This window comes from Ursus arctos, unplaced genomic scaffold, assembly GCF_023065955.2.
Source record: "Ursus arctos isolate Adak ecotype North America unplaced genomic scaffold, UrsArc2.0 scaffold_10, whole genome shotgun sequence".
In the NCBI taxonomy this organism is placed as follows: domain Eukaryota; kingdom Metazoa; phylum Chordata; class Mammalia; order Carnivora; family Ursidae; genus Ursus; species Ursus arctos.
Window position 1 is genome coordinate 60,267,043 of NW_026622764.1, and position 24,524 is coordinate 60,291,566.

A 24,524-nucleotide genomic window follows, 5' to 3' on the forward strand; every position below is an offset into this window, starting at 1 on the left:
AATAAACTATTTAAAACAATAGTAATAATAGGGACAAGAGCTAAATTTTATGAGCACAATGGCTGAGAGAATAGGAGTGAATGTAGCACCGTAAGTGGTTCCAAAGGTCTGGAACTTGCATGGGGTAAGAGCACGAAGACATACACACATACACGCATACAACTGGGGGGCAGAGCCAGAGCCTAACCAACTCCAGTGCTGTTACAGGGCTTTACTGTAGGGATTTACAGAGGGAAGGCTTAATTCCATTTTGCAGATGACCTTAAAGGTGAGATTAGAGGAGGGGTAACCCATTATTGGCTATGGCAATAATCCAAGAATGAATGATAAAAGCCTCAGGACAGACAGAAGGCAGCAGACCCAAGGGGCTATTTTACAAAGACACACCTGGGTTTGTTTCGTAACTAATTGAGTGGGAAGAAGAGGGATATGTGGGGCCTGGTTTCTAGCAGTTGGTCAGTAGTTCTATTAATTAGAATGGGACACATAAAAGAAGGAGCTAGTTTGAAGAGGAAGGAAGACACATTTGGTTTTAGATCTGCCCTGGATATTACCTGGAACCAATTCTGACTTGATATAAGGAAGATCTTCCTAATTATTTTACTCTATACAGAAGTGAGCTCCCCATCACTAGGAGTATTCAAGCAGAGGCTTGTATAACCATCTGTCAAGGTTGTAAAAGAGGCGTTTCCTGTATTCGGTTGGAGGCCAGAGTAAACAGCCTTTAAAAATCCTTTCCAGCTTTAGAATCCTATGATGCTCTAGGAGTAGGGAAAAAAGGCTGTTTATTCCATACATTGTTGTCGTCTCCTGACAGATTTCAAATACCACTGTGACATTTACCATGAAATAAAAACAAGTAGAAAAAGGGAGTGGCACGTTAAGCGCACACGTTTTATGTGCAGATTGATAGCTATACATTTACTTTATATACTTTTTTTTGTACGGGGCTGTGCATCTCCAGAAGTTTGGTTGTTGCGTAACAATTCAACGTTCAGTATTTGGCATACTGACCGATGTCGGGGGCTCTGACATAGCCAGCTCTCTGTGCGTGTGTGTAAATGTGTGGCTACGTACGTGTAAACAAAAAGAGACCATGCTTTGCAATTACATGATTACTATTTTCCATTTAGTGCAATATCTATTCTATTACTGCGAAGCAGTCATTTATAAATCTTTCACAAGGCAGCGATTCGGAGGAGAGTTAAATATCAATCTAAGTATAACATCAGTATGTAAACAGATTGATGAATTGCTCGACTGCTAGGATATAAACCATATGGAGTTGCGAATAATGCTCCTAGGAGCTGCGGATAATTTTAGCACTTTATGAAAACCGAGGACAAGACAGAGCTACCCTACCAATTCTATAAACTTCTCAACACTCCTGTTTTCACTCTCAAGGCTATAAGGGACAATGAGCATTGTGAACCTTAAAAATATAACCTGCTAGATCGTTTCCCTCCTAAGGCAGGATTAATGGCCTCTGTGGGTGTGAGTGCCGGAAAAGCCTGCAGAAATAGGCTGGGGAGGATGTCTTTCCCTGAGGGGCGGGCTCTGTTATCTGTTCCCTCAAATGCTGTACGTACAAGATTAAGGTTCCAAAGCACTGAGCAGGTCTTCAAAGGGATCCACAAAGAAAAAAAAAAAAGGCTAAGAATCCTTTACTTTTCAAGTGGTAGGAACAACACTGGAAACCAGGCTTCCTGTCTCTCAGCTCTGAGCTCTTTTTATAAAATGACACTAGCTTCGCATACTAAATCCAGTGATGGCATAACACAGCTTCTACTTTGCCGCAATCATGGAAGGTTCTCTCTCTCCCTCTCTCTCCCTCTCTCTCTCTCTCCCCAGTTACATAAGTTGATCCTTCTCTGTGTCTCGTTGCGGATATTGCCCTACGCTCATGCTGAGCGTGCATGGAATTAAGTGGAGGGGTCCTGGGGAGTCTTTCATGATTTAAGGAATTTTAGGCTAAAATCTATGCAGTCCGAATCCAGCAGAGAATTAAGCAATTTTCGGCTGACTTGAAGCACAAAAGACAGCCAATGTGGAAAATTACTTAATCCTTCACTGAATCTGGGTTCTGCAAATCTGACCTGAATTACCACAGAAGAGAGAATTTTCTGTGGAGCCCTCAGAGGTGAGCCACGGAGATTAGTAAAGAAGGCTCTAAGAATTGCAGTCATTTAGCCAAGGAGGCAGAGGGTGGATACGGTAATGGCTGCCAAGTTTACACAACACTGTCATGCAGGGAATTATGGCCTATAGCGTGTGAGCACAGAGGAGATGGGCACTCACAGCCCCAGGCCTTCACCTCAGTTTCCGGGACCCTGTGGACATAATGTGAGCATCTGGACAATGAGGTGGCCTTCCTCTTCGGAGGAACAGAACAGCAAGGGGAGGCCAGCACGGAGGACAGGCTGGCACTGTCTTGCTGAGGGCAGGTCCCCTGTGTGCCTGGCTGGGCTCAGGAGGAGCTGGGCTGGGAGCAGACCCCGTGCCTCTGACTCCAAACTGGCCTCCTTTCCCTCAGGAGGGCCTCTGGGAGAAAGAGTGGGACATGTCTGGAGCAGACGCCATCATGTTCCTGCATTTCCCATTTCGTGCTGTGGGGGGGGGTAGACCCTTCATGGTTTTTTAAATAAAACGAATGGGAGTGCTCTGATTTAAAGTGTTTTTCTAATTTTCTTTATAGTCCATGTCTCTTGCCATCGGATGTGATAATGTATTGTAACTTCCTTAAGTATCGATCCCAGATTGGTCTCTTGAAGCTTCCCTACCTGGAGCCCGGCGAGGGGGTGCTCCTCGCCAGCTCTTGCTGGGACAGGCACGGGTTTAGTGAAATAAAAGAATATAAAATATTGGACAGAAGAGGCTTTGAATCCAACGGATTGAGTTAAAAGGACTGGCTGCTGTTCTATGAGACAATGGGTAACAGAGGAAGAGGAGGAAGAGGAGGAAGAGGGGGAAGAGGAGGAAGGAGAAGGAGAAGCTCCTATAGCGACAGAAGACTACAGTAAACTTCACGGCACTAAATCCCACTGTGCTTCCCTAAGGGAGCTTCTCAGTGTCACTCACCACCTAGACATCAGTGTCCTTCACTGCAAGTGCCACAGTCAGAGGCAATCCCAGTGATGTCAGCTGCTCCTTTAGGCGCATAACCTTTGGCAGAAATAGCGTGTATTTGCTAATGCCCGACTCCGGGGGGCAAGTCCACATAGATAAAGCCCTCTCCTCAAGGCCATCTCCCCACGGATGACCTTTGAGGCGCTCCTGCTCAGCTTTCCTGCTTTGAGAACTTCCTAGTGAAGTCCCCCTTATCGCTGGGAAAACTTGACCTCTAACACACAAAGCGTGCCATGGTGCAGGGGGAACGGAACTCTCTGACTTTAAAGTCAACTTGGCTTTGCTTACCTTTGAAATACAGCATTTGTATTTTGAAACTATTTATGAGACGTTCTCTGAGTACTGACCTGCAAACACAGATACCAAGAAATTCTGGGGCCAGAGTGTCCAAATAACTGGGATAAGGACAATTGAGTTGCACAGTAATAAAATTTGGCATCAATCGTTTAGGCTTTGAATTCTCCAGTGGCAATCCTCCCTTGGCTTGGTCCTTTGTCCCAGGCAAAAGAGCACAGGATTTTGAAATAAAGGAAGTGTAGTTGAGTCTTCACATTGCTGTTCAGCAACTGTGAGAACTTAGGTATCCTGCTTTGTTCGGAAGCGAGGCTTCGGTTTTATCAGATGTAACAGAGGACGGCAGCATCCACATCATGGGATTTTTGAAGGCATCAAATGAGTAATAAATGCTTTCCAAGCGCATCATGAGTAGTCTTCCCCCATTTTATTGATAAACATACTGAGGTCCGGAAAGGTTAAGTAACTCGTACAACTGGTAAATATTATATTCAGGAACTTAGGTCAGAGTAGACAGTCAAAGAAATTTCGGTTAAAATGAGATTAACATCGTGTTACTATGATTCTATCTTCCTCAGAAATTTGCCTTTTGGGCCAAAAGAACCGTGGTGCTCTTTCACATTTTCACAAATTGCATTAGGCTCAATTTTCTTCCCTGAGATATTCCTGGAGATAAAAAGGAGAAGGAGCCCGTTGCATGTGTTCTCTGATCCTTTTTTTTTTTCTTTTCAAGATTTTATGTATTTATTTGGCAGAGAGACGCACAAGTAGGCAGAGAGGCAGGCAGAGGGAGAGGGAGAAGCAGGCTCCCTGCTGAGCAGGGAGCCCGATACGGGGCTTGATCCCGGGATCCTGGGATCATGACCCGAGCCAAAGGCAGATGCTTAACCGACTGAGCCACCCAGGCGCCCCTGTTCTCTGATCCTTGTACTATAACAATCGTAACAGAATTAATCCAGAACTATAGACATAAATCAAAGAAAGCATCAACACAGACGGTCCTTAGTATCGTGCTTTGCAAATGGTACATGTTCAATAAACACATGTTGATCAGGTGTTTAGAAAGATTAGTTCTCTGCTAACCAGTTCCAGAAAAGAAAACAGACATTTCATATGGCTTCAAGTGTCCTCTTCTGTAGGAAAATAAACATACGTAGAGTTAGGACAACAGGGCTGGAGTCAATGAGACATTCTAGGAACTATAAAATCACATTAGTGGTTTTAGCGAACGGAGTTCTAGACACTTGCCACAGTACCGGATGATGTTTATTCCAATAAGAAGATTATTATAATGTATCTCTTGAATTAAGTCTTTCCTTCTGTGAGGACATTGTGTCAGATTCAGCTAGAATAGACTAAGGCTAACTGTGCCCTCCAAATGGTGGATGCTTTTCATCTTCAAAAGCACACCTACAACTTTCCACAATGCCTTTCCGACCCGGTCCTCGGAGCGATGGCAGGGAATAGAGCAGGTATGACTACTTGTGATCTTTATGGGGTGGGGCTGGGGAGCTTGCTTGTCCTGCGTGCATCTTGCAAAGTGGCTGTTGTACAAACAATACGTAAACACTAAACAATAAACAATAGCTATCACTGAGTGCCTTTCCTGAGTGGAAGATGCTACTTTAGGACACATTTCTTTAAGGGGAGTTGGGCACACCTGATGAGTGTGGGCCTGCCACTCACCAGCTGAGTGGCCGTGGGCAAGTTACTCAAACACATTGGCCCCGATTTCATCATCCGGAATAGAAGGGATAATAACAGGGTAACCTCGTAGGGTTGTTGCGAAGATCACATGTGTTAAACATTTGGAACAGTGTTAGCGTGCCTGAATGCTCAACACATACTGGCTAGTGTTTGTATTTATCTCAGAGTGACCCCTCAAGCCATTGGTGGAACCAAGATTTGAACCCAGGCTGCCTGGCTCAACAGCCCGGGTCTTTAATCACTATTTATTTTGAATGAATAGCCAAACAAGTGAATAAATAACCTAGCCTCACTCTGCAAGAGAGTAGCCGAAGCCAGGTCCCCTGTCACTCCCCCGACCGTTGCAGCCCTAGGTTAAGGTGGGGCCCCAGGACAAGGGCACAGGTCCCCTTTTGGGAGGAAGCTGGGTTTCAGGCTCCCCTTTCCTCCTCAGCTCACACCCCCTTCCAGCCTGTGCCTACAATTAGAGGTACACCCCGGCTCTGCAGACGCCTGTTCTTTTGTGTCTTAGTGGTAGAGGACTGGATTCTTTGGCTCACTGAAGGAGAAATGGACTGAGTGATCAGCACTTTAATAAATGGTGTTTGAATAACACCCTCTGGTTTACAAAGCACTCTCCTATCCATTTTCTCACCCGATCATTGGACGTAGATGAGAATCTCCGCTTCTGAAGCAACCCAAGTGCCGAGGCATCACGTGACTTGTCCAAGAGGCAGGGCTGGCAAACTCCAGAACCCAGACTCTCACCAGGGTCTGCCGACTCTGGATCCCGTGTTCTTTCCTTGACAAAAAATTTGACACTTTACACAGAGGGAACATTGTCCATGGCCTTTTCCTTTGTCCTGGGCCTCAGAAAAATTATGTCATGGTATTTCCAGCATAGAATTTGATCTTCTTGGGAAAGTTTCGGTTTGAACCTTTGTGAAGACGGAGGAATGGGACAAGATGAACTCCCAGGTCACGTGGATGGCCGTGAAGTCTGTGATTCTTTTCCAAGATTTTATGAAATTAAAATGACTCCCTTGGAATGCTTGGTGCAGGAAATATCACAGCAGCAGTAAGAGCTGTTTAACCAAGCACTGTAATTGAAAAATATAGGAGAGTCTCACGTGGGACCATCTAACCAAGCACTGTGATTGAAAAATATAGGAGAGGGAAAGGGGGCTTCAGGAAAATGATCTCGTTTATTTCACACACGCTATCATCTTATTCTGATGTTTTATTTCAGAACTTTTGTTCACAGCACTCTTTCACATGAAATACCCTCCCCACCTCATCATGCTTCTTTCCCTCACATGCATAGAGATTTTCATTTTGAACCCAACTGCTTCTCCTTTGATTCTGTAGCAAATCGCCCTTCTGAGTGTGTGTCGTAATTACTCTCGTGGCCATGGGCTCAAGTTAGAGACAGGCCATTATGTGAGCCTACAGCCCGAGCGGAGAGACCGGAGCTAAGAGTTCCTTTTAAAAATCTGTTATCCTTAATAATAGCAGGACAGAGGTAGAAAATTACTGGCATTAGAAATTGCTTTTTCTATAAGGGTTTTGTCCCTATCTTTTAAAAAGCTGCGCCACACTGAGAAAATTTCTCTACGTTTTTAATTGTGGATAATTTTGCTTAAGAAAAACCTCCCAGTGAAAACGGTCTAATGAAACAGGCTTAGTTTGGCTTTGGCGAGACTCCGTGTCATCCTAAATGAGTGCATGAAACACACACACAAACGATATTTGCTATTACCTAAAAACGTAACCGATCGTTTGCATCAAAGGTGATGGAGGAAATTGGGAAGTGGGGATGGGCTCCTAGGAGAGTGGAGCTCCCCGTATGTAAAAGAGTAGCGACAAAGGAAGTGTGGTGTGCTGCCACCCAGCGGTGAGCCACGTGAGACTCCTGACTACCGGCCCCCCTCGCTTATCCGGAACCCCGCCTTGTCCGTCTGGAAGAGGGATGAGAAGCGGGAGGAAAGCGAAGAAGACCCCAGCGCTGCCAACGTCACTGCCAGGAGCAGACACGTTCTCAAGCTTATGGGATTTATGCAGAGAATGGCACTACCAGGACCTTGGTTATGCTTTTCTAAGGCATGCTTCTAACAAGCTTGGGTTTCAAAACCTACAGTGCATTAGAATCAAATAATTAGCATTGGAAAGAAAGCAAGTGCATATACTCAGGGTTCTTCATACGTAGTTATTTTCTTCTTACAAACACCTGGCTCAACCAATGTTACCCTGGTTAATGACTCATCTTAAGGATGATCAAACAGATTCAGAGAAGGTCAGTCATCTGTCTTCTCATTTGGGGAGCGTTCCGTGACCCCAAAGCTCATGTTTCTTCCTCTTCTTCCTTTCCAAAGACAGGCACGCCGAGAAGCAAGCCCCAGTGGCAGGACAATGGCAGGGGACAAAATGGAGTCAGTACTTAAAATGTGCCACACTCTGGGAGGGTCAGGTACGGGGGAAAATGGCCTCCCCGGTTCCCAAATGCATCAGTTTTAGAGGATAATCATCACGACTTGGCATCATCAGGCTGTCCAGTTGCATACAACCTTCTCTGTGCAGGCAAGAGGGAGCATCCTGCGGGTGATACAGGGCGTTCGATTTGGGGATCCAAGAGTAGCTTTGCCTTTCCCTAGCTGTGGGAACTTAGGCGTGTTACATCGCCTCATCATGCCTCTGTTTCCTCATCTGAAAAATCAACATAATTATTCCACCTACCTCATGGAGCTGGTTGTGGAGGATTACATGGGGCAATTTGTTCAAAGAGTTAAAGCAGTACCCAAGACTCAGTAGCCATGGCATATCAAGCACAGACATCTTGCAAATGTGAAAGCGCAAATTCTTCAAGGACTAAATCCAGGTTCTCATTGAAATGGCTTATCTGTTCATTCATTCATTCAACACACATTTGCTGAGTACATATGATGAGCCAGCAGCGGGCAGCCACTAGGTAAACAGATACAAATAAACTACCACTCTTCCCAGCTAGGAACTCATACTTGTAAACAAAACGACGAGGGGGATGCTGGGAAAGCATTTCCGTGGGAACACAGATACGGAAATCTACATCCTACTTCGCCCTGGAGAGGTCAGGACAGCTGCCCAGAAGGAAGGTTCCACGGAAGGTGAGGAGGGAAAAGGCCTTCTGGTGGAGGACACAGCATGTGTAAGCAAAAATTGAAATGAAGGAAGAGCGGGGGATTTTGCACGTCGGATGCAGGGTGTGTGGGAGGGGAGCAGAAGGGTATGAGGCTGAGGAGACAATATACATGTATATTTGTTCTAATTACGTAATATTGAGAAAACTGATTCACTCAGGGAACTAGTTGCAAAAGGTAGCTTTTTTTCTTTCTTTTTTTTGTTTTTAAAAACTCAATTTGCAATCTTGGGACACTTTACTGATTTAGAAGTTTCAGAGAGAAGAAATAGGACATTTTTAGTTGAAGTTTAAATTATTATCTACCAACATCTTACATTTCCTTTTTTTTTTTTTTAAGATTTTATTCATTTATTTAATAGAGAGAGACAGAGATAGCGAGAGAGCATGAGCTGGAAGGAAAGGGGGAAGCAGGCTTCCCGCTGAGCAGGGAGCCTGATGCGGGGCTTGATCCCAGGACCCTGGGATCATGACCCAAGCCCAAGGCAGACACTTAACCGACTGAGCCACCCAGGTGCCCAACATCTTACATTTCTTATCATAAAAGTCAGAAGAGTGCTAAAATGATGTGTAACACATTATCAAGATGTAACCTGGTCCATGATCTCGTGTCACTGCCTGGCAGTCAGGCTGGGATGAGAACGAGCACTGGAGACTCTCTTGGCCCATGAGTGACCCTCTGGTGAGCTAGTAATAATATACTATAAATTTGAGTAAAAAAAAATTCAGCAAATATCCGGGTATGAAAGTATGTCTGAGCTGCGACAGCGGCCACCATGTTTTCTTCATTTCCCCATGCCCAGGGCCTGGCCCATGGTAGGTTCTTCATTGCGTTTGTTGAGTGTGGATTAAATCTCTGGATTTGAACATTTCCAGGGTGTGCATATGGTAACCAAAACCCTCCACACCGGGGGGAGGGGTGTATGGAGTGGGAAGACAAGGCCTCAGCACCGACAGGACATCGGCATGAACAATGACCATGTCGGCAGGGAGGCAGGAGAAGAAGAAATGTGCCAAGATGAGTGCTGAATTTCACAGCGGTCCCCAGAGACATGCTTATGCGACACTGGTTTGTACCGTGAGAATTCCTTTACCACATTCTATCCCTACTTGACACAGCTCCCATTGAACTGACTTTTCACTTACTCTAACAGCCCATAAAAAGGAACAAGCCAGCAGTGTTCGTGCAATCAGGGACAGCCCTTTCCGGGTCTGAGGACTCACGCACAAAGTCTGGGCTGGAGTCATAAAACCACGTATGGAGGCTAGTAGGCCGGGTGTCTGCGGTGTGCTCTTCTAGTCCTCATCCTCCTTTAGGCCTTAGCCTGAAACGCTCAGCTGGTTCCATGGAGCGCAGCAGACTTGCTCCCTTTACTGTATCAATAATGTGATGGTGATTCATCCCACATTTTGGGAGGACCTCTTGCTTGGAAGGAGTTGGTTGGACTCTGGAGGATTAGTGGGTTGAGAACCAAGTTGGTTCAAATTGAAGGCATCGGGCTCTCTTACGAGGCTGAATCATACAACCCAATGGAAACTTTCCCCATCCTGGGAGTCATTAATGTGTCATAACCCATAATTTAAAAATTATTGGGTGTTTAGGGCTTCCTTTCTCACTTGGCCCACAGATCCTTATCCTCACACACAAACTGAACCTTCAGAATGTCAGTGAAGGAGGAGACCCTCCCATCACCTCCTATTGGGTCGATAACATGAGGACAGACACAATCAAGAAACATCTACTCTGGGCTTCTAAGGAGGGCAATAATTTTTGCCCTCCTAAATCCTTATGTGTGACTGCTGCTTATTGTTCTCAAAATCTCCTTTCTCCTTCTGGCAGGCCCTGGGTGACTGGTCAAAATGAAGTCCTCCTCCCAGCTTGGCAATGTGGTTTACCAAAGGCCAACCCACAAGAGACACCTGCACAGTGAAGTGACAGAGGCCTTGTCTCTGAGGATGGACGTCAACCTCGTCAGTGTTTGACAAGCAGAGCTGAATTTCTAGGTGCCCTCCACACGTGAGCAGCTTTCTGCTTCTATGTTTGCCGTCGGGGATCATGAAATGCCAGGGCGAGAGGGACGGGGTCTGGTGTTTGCAACAGCCACTCAGCTTCATGTCTGAAGGAAGAGCAGTGATGCCAGGACCAAGGGACCAGGGAGGACGAGGGGAACGATGACAGAGAAAGACATTTTTAAAGGCATCAACCCCCCCATGTCCCCCGCCTGCTGTCTGTTTGTGCATCTTGTTGGCAAATTTCGATGTTGATGTCGATATTTAATTCTATCTGCAGAAAGAAGGGAAAATAGAGCTCGCTAGACATTTAAAGGCAGTCATCTGTGTTTCTTATTTACTTTTATATAAGCAACATACCCACATAATTTACTCTCGATAAAGACTGCTGGAACTGCTTATTTGCCAAAGACATGTGACTTTTAAACCCTGAACAGTTTGAGATGTTACCAGAGCAAAACTCTTAATTCCTACTTGCCAAGCCCCATCTCACACACACACACACACACACACACACACACACACACAGTATTCTTTGAGCCCGTATTATAGATGTCACCGATAGCCTGTGCCCGCCTCCGTTCCTGTTTAACATCTGCATGCCCAGATGTTGTGACATCAAACTTTGCTCCCTGCCAGCTCTACTGTGTTCCCCCCACACCCAGGGCCTCCCCCGATCTGCTCCTCAGCCCACGGAACCCCGTCACTGTCCAGAGGGCTCTATATGAAGGAGGGTCTCGAGGGAGTGCACGGAAAGAAGAACGTGACGGCCAGGCCTGTGGGACAAGGACATCTGTCTGACTGCTTCACTCATTTCTGCCCATGACCTCACAGAGGCCTCAACTGGATCAAGCAATTAGTCTGGTCAGGAGCAAATGCTGCCCAATTTAATTCAATTACTCTTCACCGCAACAGAAAATATGGTTATTACAGTGATGGGACCTGTGTGAGGAGTACAGGCTGCGGGCCGGCGACCTGCCAGCACGCTGCCCGGCTGGAGGAGTGGCGGGGGTGCAGAGGAAGATAGTTGGAGGGGGTGGGCCACGATCACCCAGAGGCCCCTTTCCGGACAGAAACCCGCAGGTAATAGGGGGTACGCATCTCTGTTCCCCAGGCTTGGAACTGAGCTGTGGAGGAGCCAGGTTTCACTGTTCCATGAGAAAAATGGATTATTTCCCAGATCCTGGGGAGATAAGGGGTGAAGTACGAGTGACAGCAGCCCGAAAAGAAGGAGCTATTTTCCAAAATTACCGTTTTAAGGGAAATTTCTTATTTATCCTTCTTAAGTCTCTATGACAAATTTGACAACCAAGAAGACAATGTAGACATTAAGTCTTTTTTAGAAAAAACTTTATCTTCCCTTCACTGCTATTCATCTCACCACAGTTAATAACCGGCACTGCGGTTCTGCTTTCGCGGTCGGCTAGCCGCTGTTTATGGGGGCCAGGTCCTTTTAAACTCCCCCAGGCCCTGTGAGCTACAGGCCTTCATTACCCCCATTTTATAGGTGAGAAAAATGAGGTTTCGAGAGGCTGAGGAACCGCCCAAGGTCACATAGCTGCAAGTGACAGTAGAGTCCAGTGGGATCTGTCAATCTCAAAGCCCTTGTTCTTGACCATTCTGCTGCACTTCCCCTTGGCCTTATTTCCCCAAATCTTTGTTGCATTTCTATGCACATTTTCATGTCCCTGAAGAGAGAGGTATTCCCAAACACTCAGAAGTACTTTGGACACACGAGAAGCTGTGTCTACACGGAATCGTATCACCCTTTCTTAACCAGCGCTGTGGTTAAACACACCGAGCTCTGGGTTCAAATCCCAGCCCTGCCACTTCCTGGCTGTGTGGCTGGGAAATCTCTGTATGTCAGTTTCCTAGTGTGTAAATGAGGAAAATAATTCCTCGTAGACTTGGGGGAAGAGCTTTTAAAGTCAACACACTTAAGATGGTACCTGGGGAAAGTATGCACCAATTGTCAGCCATTGTTATGACTGCCCTTCTGGAAGCAAATAATGAGAAGACGGGAGGCAAAGTGATTTTCTTCCGTACGCACATATGATGTTTTCAGAGGTAGACCGCACGTGTTGGCATTGTACACAAGAGCCAGGCTTTCGCAGGGCACCGTGGTCGCAAATAGCCATCCTGGCTGACAGCCCGGAGTTGGTGGGGGTGGGAAGGCTGTAGGAGACCTGAGTGACTCCTGAGCAAGTTGCTATTGGGGTCGAGCAGGGTATTCCTTTAACTTGATCTCTTGTCCTAGGCTCTACCTCTTTTTACTGAGAAGCACAGTGAATGGGAGAGGCGGGGGGACTCACACAGGGGAGGGGCAGTGGTCCCCCGGTCCCCAGACTACACATTGTCTATGCCCCTTCACATTCCCTCTGGCCCACTGCCCCCCACTTCGGAGGACCAGGAGTGCACAGTACTGGGTGAAAATGGCCTTCACACAAAATCTCTGAGTTTGCCAACATGCTTCCTTTAAATGAAGTGATGTCTGGTTGCTTTGCAGGGAATTTCGAAAATTCTAGAAACTCACGGGAATTTCCCCAGGGCCTTACCACACTTGCTTGGGTCAGCATGGCGACACCTCTGTAAAGCCAGTGTGGGGGCGACTCCGGCCTCAAGAAATGGACTGTGATGCTTTGAGTCATACTTACATTGTTCATGATCATTCTTAACCGCTTGAATTTCTTCTAGGGCCAGAGTCACTTCCACAGGCACCATCAATCCAAGCTAATATGCATCCCAGCGTATACCAAGGAATGTGAGCTCCGGTTTGGAGTCCGGCTTTCCAGTGATAATGTCCTCTCTCTGCCGGAGCCCATCATGGCTCCACATCGCTCTGTCGTCTGGTACAATGCGCCACCATGTCCGGGGCCTCTTGTGATCACTTCTGATGTCTTGGCCACATGCCCTCTGCTTTCAGATCCCCTGTGGAGGAGGCAGGGCACCCGAACAGAAGCCAGATCTTTTGGTTAGTTTGGATTGAGCTTTATGGAGTTATAACACTGAGACGGGTGCTTTCATTAAGGGGAAAATGGTTTACTGTCCTACCTAGAAATGGTGTCTTCTATGGAATTGTAGCTGGAATGAACAGACTAAATGTGAACAGAAAAGCAGGCACCAGGCTCTTCTTCCTTGTTTTATGCTTCTGAGTAACTGCTGTTGCTTCCCAGCCTCAGTTTCCCCCTTACTATGGGAACTGAAGTCAGTCTTCCCACCCTGTCTCCGGCAAATGATTTGGATTAGCCCTCCAATGGCCAGCACTGTAAATTTAAGTTATAATTGCTGGTATTACTCAGACGAGGAGAAGAAACGTTTCCGGTTCTGGGAGGAGCAGGGCCCACAGCTGTAGCTGAATCCGAGACGAGGGAGGATGACAAACCCCAGACGGGCCCGGCTCTTGGGTGCTCCAGAGGGTACCTGGGCAGAAAATGGCAGCCCCAGTCAGGTAACTGTTTCAGTGTTAACATGAAGAGATGTTACCTGGATTTCCAAGCCAGCTGAGCTCCCAAATAATAATATTTTAAGCAACACAGAGCAAAACACAAACAGATTCCCTTAGCATCTGGGGAGCCAATTGCACCCAGGCTTGCCCAAACTGGCCTTTCTCATTGCAGGGTGTGGGAGAACACAGGGCTTTGTGGGTCCCTGGGGGCCTGCCAGGCCTGGAGCTCTTGCTCAGCGGCGGGAGGCGCGCCAGTTCTCAGGTCTGCTAATGAGTGGTGTGGTGCCTGGCGAGGGCCTGGCCTGGGAGTGAGTGTGACTAACCATGAGTCTTTTCAATAACGCTGACGGTTCATTCTCTGCTCTCCCCTTCGCCCGCTCTCTGTGCTGGAGCCGGCTGAAATAGGAGCAAATTAGCCTCATTCTGGAAAAGGCAGGCCATGATAAAGGGCCCCCTAAAAGGTTTCCAGTGCTCCGCGCCTGGCTGTTGTGCAGCCGGGGTAATTATCTGACTTGGGCGGCTTGACAGGATATTTGTGTTGTTGCTGTCTTCTCAATAGCTGGCAGTGTCTAAAGACGCGCCCTGGGTCTGGTCTGCGAGCTAGTTAACAAGTACAGGTTTGACACCGGCAAAGACTGTCGTCATTACCCTGCATACGCTCCAGGCCCAACTGACGACCCTCCCGTTTCCTGCCCAGAGGGTACATTTTATCAAATTATGTTTCTGTCCCCATATGGAAATGTGGTGGACCTTAAATGCCCCGGACTGCTTCACTGGAGGGGGGAGCCAAGCGGAGACGCAGCTCTCCTCAGGTTCCTCTGTCTCCCTGCCACCCACCTTGCGGCTTGATAAGTTCTCTGTGCTTCTCACACCGCAGCCGAACTGTGTGTTCTGTCACGGGGAAGGGGTGTGTGTGTGTGTGTGTGTGTATCTCAGAAAAGCTGGGACTGCGATCTGCTGATTAGTGGACTGGAAGAACTTCAGGCTGCGAGGCAGGCTTCGCTGATGTGGGACCCAAGCATTTAGAAAGGAGTAGTCATTGTCCAATGGACGTGGTTCTGTCATCATGAACTAGACCTCAGAGAATGACTCGAATATAATTTCTTAATAACAGAGCCAAAGCATTTAAATTTTGAGAGACATGAGCTAGCGAAAGGGGAGGAGACGTGCCACAAGAGCGGGGAGACTAAGGCAGCGTGTAACATCCCTTCTTCCCTAAAATAAACACATTGTCTGGCACTTCGCACCCTTTAGGATGTAGGCCTGTTCCTTCTCTCTTTCTCAGCCTGGTGGGACTACTACTAACTTTTAAGGAGATCCAAAATGCTAACTAGAGAGATTCAAGCTGTATTTTCCAAATTAAAAATTGAGACATGTGTTCCAACATGTGTCAGAATATTTTCAGGAATGTTAAGTGCAAGTATTTAAAATTAGAGCCTTCTTTGAACGTTCTGACCACAGAACTGTCTTTCCATTTCTGAGCGCCTTGTACGCGTAAGGTGTCATGGATTGTGGTTTCAGGTGGGAGTTGGACCTGGTGACCGCAGGTCAGATCTGCCTTTAGCCGTGTAGGGTGTGATACACGCAGGGTCTCAAAAGCCAGGACATTTCTCGTAAACATCCAAATTTCCAACTTCTCTTTAAAAATCCTAAAATCTGGCAACATTGACTTCATAGACCAGCGTGGAACCGAACGTCTGCGGCCTTTTTACAGAGTAAGAGTACTTTGCTACGCTCCTCACTACTCTTCATCGCGTCCCGTCGAGCCTCCTTTTCCCACTTACCTGATCGACCTGCCTCCCCAGGCGTTTGAATTTGCGCTAGCTGACTCGGTCACACAACACGCCGGTGGCCAAGCCTCCCATCTGCTCACCTCAGAGAGCTTCTTGACTCCTGCCAAGTCATGTCCTGCCTCGGAGGGCTGGTCCTCAGCAAGATGTCGGGCCAACTGTGACCTTCTTTACCTGAGGTGTTGGGAACCCCAATGCTTAGGATATGTCCAGCTTTGCTTCTTTGATCACAGAAGATCCCCAAAGAGGGAATCATCAACGGATGATCTGGGTCATTCCTTGATAATATAAAATGCGAGACACAAACATAGGCGTTGTTTGTTCTATGGTCGTTCATCACACTTGGAGCCTGTTGTGTAGCCATGATAATCGTGTTTAGAATAGATGGCTGGCTCTGGGAGTAGGACTGGGGATAGGAAAATTATTTGGCTCCCAGATACTATACTGATTAGTTATGGGACTTCTTGTAGTGTTTTGAGCTGGTTCAACAGGAGATGAACAGTGATGAGTACGTGCAAGTTGAGAATTCAGAATGTACGAGTTGGTTCTGAAGTGGGAATGGGAGTATGTATGTGAATGCGTCTGTGTCATCGTCTTCGATAATTCTTAAATCTTCTGCTTGCCAGAGGACAATATTATGAACACTCTCTATCACTTTATGAAAAAACGTAACTCACAGATACAACACATTTTTTTTAAAGATTTTTTTTATTTATTTGACGGAAATAGAGACAGCCAGTGAGAGAGGGAACACAAACAGGGGGAGTGGGAGAGGAAGAAGCAGGCTCCCAGCAGAAGAGCCTGATGTGGGGCTCGATCCCAGAACGCCGGGATCACGCCCTGAGCTGAAGGCAGATGCTTAACGACTGAGCCACCCAGGCGCCCCTACAACATATTTTTAACAAAATTCTACTGGAAGATGAAAAAGGTATTCACATGTATCCAGGAAGATAAGCTAGTGTTTGTGAAAATCATGGTGTCATTTATGACACTCGTCAGCTAGTAGTAGGCCAATGGGGAAAAAATATTCATTCATTCCCTCATCAGCAGATATTACTAAACACCCTCTCTAGGTTGAACCACATACAAGTGTCAACATTTGAGTGTTTAATCTATGAAAACAGAACTCTCATGGGGTTCAACATACAATGTGCTAGGTGCCATGTTAGGTACTGGGGAGACGAGAACAAGAAACAGGAAGAAGGGACATGCAAGCAACAGTGAATAACAGGTCCTAAGTGCGGTGATAAGAAAGTGTAGAAAGCCTTGTGAGGACCTAGGGAAGGCAGAAGTCGGCGGGGGAAGGAGTCTTTTGTGGTGAACAGGGTAACAGCGGTAGATGACGCAATCTTCTTTTAAAATTATTAGTAGTGGTACCTAATATAAATTGAGGATTACTCTTACAGCTCCCTGTTAAGGATTTTACATTTAGGGGCGCCTGGATGGCACAGCAGTTAAGCGTCTGCCTTCGGCTCAGGGCGTGATCCCGGCGTTATGGGATCGAGCCCCACATCAGGCTCCTCGGCTATGTGCCTGCTTCTTCCTCTCCCACTCCCCTTGCTTGTGTTCCCTCTCTTGCTGGCTGTCTCTATCTCTGTCGAATAAATAAATAAAGTCTTTAAAAAAAAAAGGATTTTACATTTATCTCGTGTTATCCTCACAGAACCCTATGAAGTAGGTATCATTACAATTCCCGTATTTCAGAAGAGGAAACTGAAGAACAGAGAGGCTCAGGACTGTATCCAAATTGCACAGCTGGTAAGTGTTGGAGCTGGGAGCCACGCCATGACCATGTAAACACAGCATTGCTCTGGCTGTGAATAAATAACAGTAACAAGAGCAAAGACTTCTGACTTTTCATGTCAAATCCTTTTAGAGATCCATAACCCACTTGGGTTCAATTTCCAAGAGGCAGTTTTCAGGTGCCAGTCTAGAGCACTTGGCACTGAAGTAAATAGGGGCATACTCACACTCACATTCCTGCACACGTGCACACGTGTGCTCACGGGCACCCTTTGGAGTGGACTTACCCCATTCTGAGTCCTGAACTCGTTCCATACTCAAGAACACAACACAAAGGCAGTAAAATGTGGTGGCTTCTCAAGCGAGTTTCCTGTTAATGAAATGCAACAAGAATGTTGCCATGATGTAAATTCCAGGAATATTACATGAAGGAGCAGCTACTGTTTGTACAGTGATTGATTCTCCTTGGAGGAAATTGAAATGGTCGTTATTCACTGGCACAGCCTCAGAGAACATCAAGGGAATTAAAAAAAAATTGTAAGTTAGAGCCCTTGAGCACCATTTTGTCATGAACATGAGATTTGGTTTCCTGGGTGTCTTCAGGGCTCTTTATGCAACAAGCCCCTGGCTCTGTCCTTTCGAGAAAGAGTCGAGAAGCCACTCTTGCAATGTGGCCTTCCTCCTGACCTCAGCAGGGTGCTGACAGCCAGGACTTGGAGAGGGATCCTCACAGTCCTGGGATGGAAAAGAGGCATGGGTGTGGAAGGGAAAACAGTGAAGGAGAGCACAGCATCAGAGGACGGTGTCCACCACCTCCTTCTCCTTCCACTTCCTGCCTTCCTGAACTCAGCCCTTGGCAGCAGTAGAAGAAGAAAACCAAGATTTGTAAGAAGAAAACCAAGATTCAAGCTCGAATGGATTGACAGGTGATTCAGAAGAGATGTTATACTCCTTCCACCTTGTGAGGCTAGAAGTCTTCAATCAGAAGACGGTCCTCAGCCAACCGTACCGGCAACCTGATGTTGGACCCCCAGCCTCCAGAGCGCCAAAACTGTGAGAAATAAATTTCTCTTGTTTACAAGCACACACACACACACACAAAAAGTTATAGACGAAATGGGGAAGAAGTCATGAAAAGAGGCTTCTCGTCCATTACCTTTAGTGAAAGGAAAAGGACAGCCCTGAGTGGGGAGGGGTCGGCTGCGGCTGATACCCCACGACCTGCCATGTCAGTTACACCAGCGCTCACTGTGGTAACAGGCAAGTCCCCAGCTCACACTTTCAGCACAAAGTTTATTTTTTGCTTAAACATCCGTCTAAGATGAGTCCTTTGCAAACAGCCTTTCGCACAGTGGTTCAGGGACCCAGGCTCTTTCTACATTGTGGTATCATCCCAGGTGCCTCAGATCCTGCAGCGCCAACCCGAGGATGGAGGGCGACAGAGAGCTTGGAAGATCACAGGCAGGTTTTCGTGGGCCCGAGTATCACACATCACTCCTGCCTACATTCCTGACCTGGAACGGAGCCAGCGTGGCCCTGCATAGATACCAGGGCAGCCACTTCCGGCCATGACTCTGCACGTCGGAAGGGAAGCCCGGTTGATCGGTAGCTGGTGTCTCTGTTACACCTGCACACGTTACAATATAACAAATGAGCTTCAAAAGATTGTTTCAGAGGGTCCCAGGCTCCGATCACTCACGCACTGCAAGGAACTACTAACCTGCGGAGCAATTTAACAGCAGGATTCTACTTTATCCTGAGGGTCAAACAATGGAGAAGATAACCTGTGAGATAAATTATATTTATTACGAATACCACTCTTTCTATGCTGCTCTAATTTTGAAACATTTTCTGTTAGATTCCAGGTCCCTAGAAACACTGTATTAACCCCTCTCAGAATGAACATTTTTTATGGTAAATCGAAGTTTGTCAGGATACCTTATTACGGTATCATAGACATGTCCTTTGGTTTATGTATATTGTAGAAACGTTGCAAAGACGGTTAGACCTCTGTTTGTCTATGTGGTGTCTGTGTTTTTGACTCTTGAAGTTAAAAAGGATTTGCATTTAATGAATCTTTAAGTGTTTTCCTTTGTCACTTGGGATGTCATTGTGATAACTTGCCCAGTAGTTCTTGTTAAGCAGGAGACAAAGTTCTCAGACATAGCATAGAGGGAGCTATCTTCAGTCCGCCTGGCATGTGTTCATATGTGGTCATGAGGGGTCCTCTCTAAGCAGAGAGTGGGAGCAGGGGATTACCAATTCTTTATAGTTCCGAAGGGTGAGGGGCCTTTCCCCATCTTATCCTTTCTGAGCATTTCAGTTCTGAACACAGGAACAGCTGAAGCTCTGAGTGTATAAGGGAAGAAAGTGATAATTTACAGTCCAGTGTAAGATACTTATTTGACACTGGATTAAAATATGTCTATATCATAGCTACATATTTCTATGCATTAGTGTATCTGTATCTACCTTGTATATGTTCTGGTGTTATTCCCACCAAGTACCTCTTGTCCTTGTGATACACTTCTTCATGTCAGGGATTGTTTCTTTTATTATTTTTACAACCCTACCTCTACCACCAAAGTGTGTGTGCATATGCAAGCTCACATGCACACACACACACACACACACACGACCCAGCTTGAAAAAGCAGTCCATGACTTTAAGTTGCTTTTATTGTTTTCCTATTGGAGAAACAAGATAGAGTGGCAAAATAAAAACACCACAAGTCAAAACAATGTATCAGAATCAAGTAATACAGCAAGTAAGTGATATGAGAGTAGGAACATTTTAGGCAGCCAGCTGGAGGAAGGTGGGGGGAGGGTAAAGAGTATGCTCCAAGTTCCAAGTTAAGTTATCCTACATTAAAGGGCTATTCTGGAAGCCACATTCAGTACTTCAATTTACACCCGACTTGTCAGAACCTAGGTACAGGTCCATACTTACTTGCAAAGGAAGATGGGAAGCATAAAATTTGGTTGGGTGTTTTGTAACTGGGACAAAATTGGAGTATTTTTAGTAGGGAAGAAGGGGAGAATGGGCTTTAGATAGGTAATCCCCAGTCTCTAGCAGTTCAAAGTTATGCTTTGTGGGCCATCCTTGGGAACGGAGTTCTAGAACAAAATGAAATAAGTTACGGAAAAAATGCTAAACTATGCTTTCTCCAATCTGAGTTGTATTACGGAAATTTCAACTCCGCTCTGAGTTTTTGCTACAACTGAAGATCCGTGCTCTTGTGGTGATGGTGGTTAGTTGGAAAATATCACATCAGCAAGCAGAGGGGAAAAGCAGAGTGGCAAGTGAAGATAAAACCCAAGGACAATCTTTTTACTGAAACACATGAGAGCTTTTTGCCACAGCATCAATGGTGATGACGGAAATGTCTCCAACAGCAACCAGGGCTCCCAAGTACCACCAGACATCCCAATGCTTGGAAGGGCATTGGTAAATTATACACACGGGTTAGGAATCGCCAACATAAGGGGGTAAAAAATGCCCCCTTCTTGACCCCTCTCTACCAGAAGAGGTCTCTTCACATAGCTGGGGAAGAGGATGAAGGGGTCAAGTTAAGCTCACTCATGGCTCAGTGTGAACTAAGGAAGCTCTTCAAACTGTCCAGGGAATGTTATCAAAATACTTCAATTAGGCCGATGCCCTAGAACAGCCTGACACGAGAAAGATTTGGTATCTCTCCTCTCTCCCAGGCCTCTCTCCTTTTGCCCAGCCGTGGGGAGAGAGCGAGTTCACTGTCTGAACAGAATTAGGTCAGACCAGAGCAGAATATCAAGCTGACAGAAGGGAGTTTGGTGCCAACATTGATTAAATGAGAAGCGAAAAGGAGCTCTCACTCTGAATCCAAATACGGGAATTTAGAAGGGAAAAGGCTAATATTAGGCTACTTAAGAATGAATGCGAAAAGACACATTTATTATCTGAGAATCAAAGAGTTTCCATCCATGTCAATACTTTATTGTAAAGAAGCCACATTTTTATGTTGATAAGTGTTTAAAATACTCAGGCTTTAGCTGTTAGGATAAAAACTGTTCACTTGTTTTTTTGGAAACTCTTGAAAAACTATACACATTACAGCTTTTCAAATACATGCATCTTTGTGACATATATCATTATTGCAGGACTGTTTCTTAAGAATTTTCTGCCACCTTCCACCCTAGAACCAAAAGAGCAACTCTCTGTCATAAAGGGGACAGCTTCTGACAGTCTTGCCTCCACACAGAAATGACAATCTCATTAATGATGCTAAGTTTATATTGTAAATATATTATCACCACTCTCACACCAACTGCTTATGTTAAAAAATAATTACTAATTAGTTCCAGCAAGTGCATTATAAAAAGGTAGCTAATTTTAACTCTTTTTCTTCTCCCTATTTTAGAAAAAAATTGAGTGATTCAGAGAAAGCAATCTGTTACCTGGAGGAATTTAGAATTTTTTTTAATGATCTTTGATCAGAGTTTTTAAGGATCTCATGCAAATGGTGGCTCAGGTAAGAAGTGAGTTGCAGCCTCCAACTTGTATCTTTCTCCCCCAAATTTAATGATAAAAGGAAGTCTATTAAACTGACTTTATCTTTGTTTCTAATGTATCTCCCGGATGCCTTATAAGTTGTGGTCTGGACATCCATTCTACTCTCTGTGACAGAGGCTAATACCCTTCTAGGTCTCTTTCTCTCTTCCACCAGGATACTTGCTCTTCAGCCTCATACAGACATCTGGTCCCTGTTACCCTTGTCCTTGCTCCCTTTACATAAACCTCCCTTCAACTCTACAGCCTCCCTATTCAGCCTAGACTCCAAGATGGAATTTTATAATCCAGTTTCTCCCCAGACTTTGTCTTCCTTGTCCATCTTGTCCTCAGCCACTTTCCAGCAAAACTCAGATCCAAAATTGATCAACCATCCATTTTCTCTACTTCTAACCAGGGAAACGCCCGGCACTGCTGGAGAAAAGTATACATTTCCGCATGTTGGTTCTACTGCGGATCTGGGTTCTCTAATGTCATCTGTTTCCTTAACCCTGCCCAGAAATCCTGTCCATTCCCCAGGAGCTTGTATTTCTCATTGCGGTGGGGCTGAACCTGACGTTCACCGTTCCCAGCTGCAGTCTGGCTTGGCCCATAGTGCTGCCTGGACGCAGTTCTTGCCGAGCATGACAGCACCTTCTCTTTGCCGAGTCTGTATTAAATGACCATGAGTGAGGGTTCTGGCCCGGACAACTGGGGCTCATATCCTGACTCTGCTGCGTATGGGCTGAGTCATTTTGGCAAGTTTCTTCACTCCCTGAAGCCTCCATCTTTCCTCTACAAAACAGATACAAAAAGGAAACAATTAAAAGAATTAAGTGAATGTTATAGATCTAATATTTTTTTTTAAATTATTTATTTGAGAGAAAGAGAGAGAGAGACAGAGATAGCAAGAGAGAGCAGGAGCAGGGAGGAGAGAGAGAAACAGGATCCCTGATCAGTAGGGAGCCCCATGCAGGGCTCGATCCCAGGGCCCCAGGATCATGACCTGAGCCGAAGGCAGACTCTTAACTGACTGAGCCACCAGGTGCCCCTGGATATAACTTTAAATTGCAGTTTCATCATCTTTATATTTTACTTGGAGTAGTCCATTTACTAAATACTAAATACAATTGCTGACAATACTGAGATTAAATTTTCCATCTTAGTATTTGTTTTCTGTTTGTCCCACCTGCTCTCCTTTCCCCTTCTTTCCCCTACTTGTTTCTCACCCTCTTTTGGATTAATCAAGTATTTTTTTATTACTATAATTTTGCCTATGATGAATATTACTTTTGTTTGGGTTAAGATACTACCGATTTGTGGAATTCAGGATCTGTTTCAGGGAACTGGCAAGGATGAAATTCTTGATCTGGGCAGCATGCTATTATTCCTTTATTTATTGAGCACCTACTTTATAACACATCTTGTTCAAAGCTCTGGGAATAAAAACAGACAAACGCTCTGCCCTCATGCAGTGTATAGTCTCAACAAGAAAGAGCATGGACCCGGAGGTCAGACAGTCCTGGGTTCAGAAACTAGTGTTGTCACTAACTGGTCGTGTGCCCTAAGACATGGTTTATTCAACTGAAAAAGTTGGAATGACACTTTCCTTGGATGGTTATTATAAAGTCTAGAGATAATGTATAGAAAGTGCTGGCACACTTGGGGTGCACAGGTGGTAACAAACGCTGTTATAATTATCATTATTCTATTCATCAAACTCTAACCATCTGTACATTTTGCCACAAACTTGTATTATTAAATATATGCCAAATGGAGACCATTTCAATATTACTCTCACTCTCTCCGCCCACACAATAAAACTGTTATATATGTGTCTTAAATGTTTGTATTTTTCTGCACTCTGATTTTCAATTTTGCGAACATGATTTAACGCACGGTACATGAGTTTGCAATAATAATAGGATTTGGAATAATAAGAACCACGTGTAACATATGGTGACATTTGCCATCTTCCTTGTGAAGGCAGATGTTTAACGTTAGTGTTATATTACTTCTGGCGATTATTATTAACTACTAAGTTTAACGTTCATGCAAAAAGGATGTGTTAGGAAATCAGGATCATGACTTGAAAATAGTACTATCTACAAATATATCTACTCAGAACTGCATAATTAATTAGCATGAAATCTCTTTTCAAATTCTCTGGCTCATGACTACAGTTTTTTCACATGGAAATTACTAGAAGTTCAAGCTCTTTATAATTTTCCTCCTGTCAAAGTTATTACTGACACTTTGATATACTTATCACATTTGATTTCACCTAGGCAGCCTGGACTGAATCGCTCATGTTGTTCAATACTATGTACTTGGGGTTATACTTTCCAGGAAAGTGCAACTGAACTGGAAAAATGTGACTGATTATTTTTGCTAGGGGAGGTTATTGGCAGTGGTTCTGGAACTTTAGGTGCCTAAGCATCACCTGGGAGAAAGCAGGAAGTGAGGGAGTGTAGGCTGGAAAGTTAGGGTTGAGGACAGTTGCAAATGCAGATCCCTGGGCCTCGCCCCCTGAGACTCCAAGGGGCAGATTGGCCACGAATAATCTCTTAATCTACAGAGGGCGCTCGGTGGGGACCTTGCACTTCTTGTTCCGGTGTCCAGGCACCAAACTGCAGGTGGGATACCTGCCAAATTCTTCTACTTCAAAGGTTTTCTTACAGTTTTTCCTGCAGTTATTCTACTCTAGGAAAGCTCACAACTTTACCTTGACCCC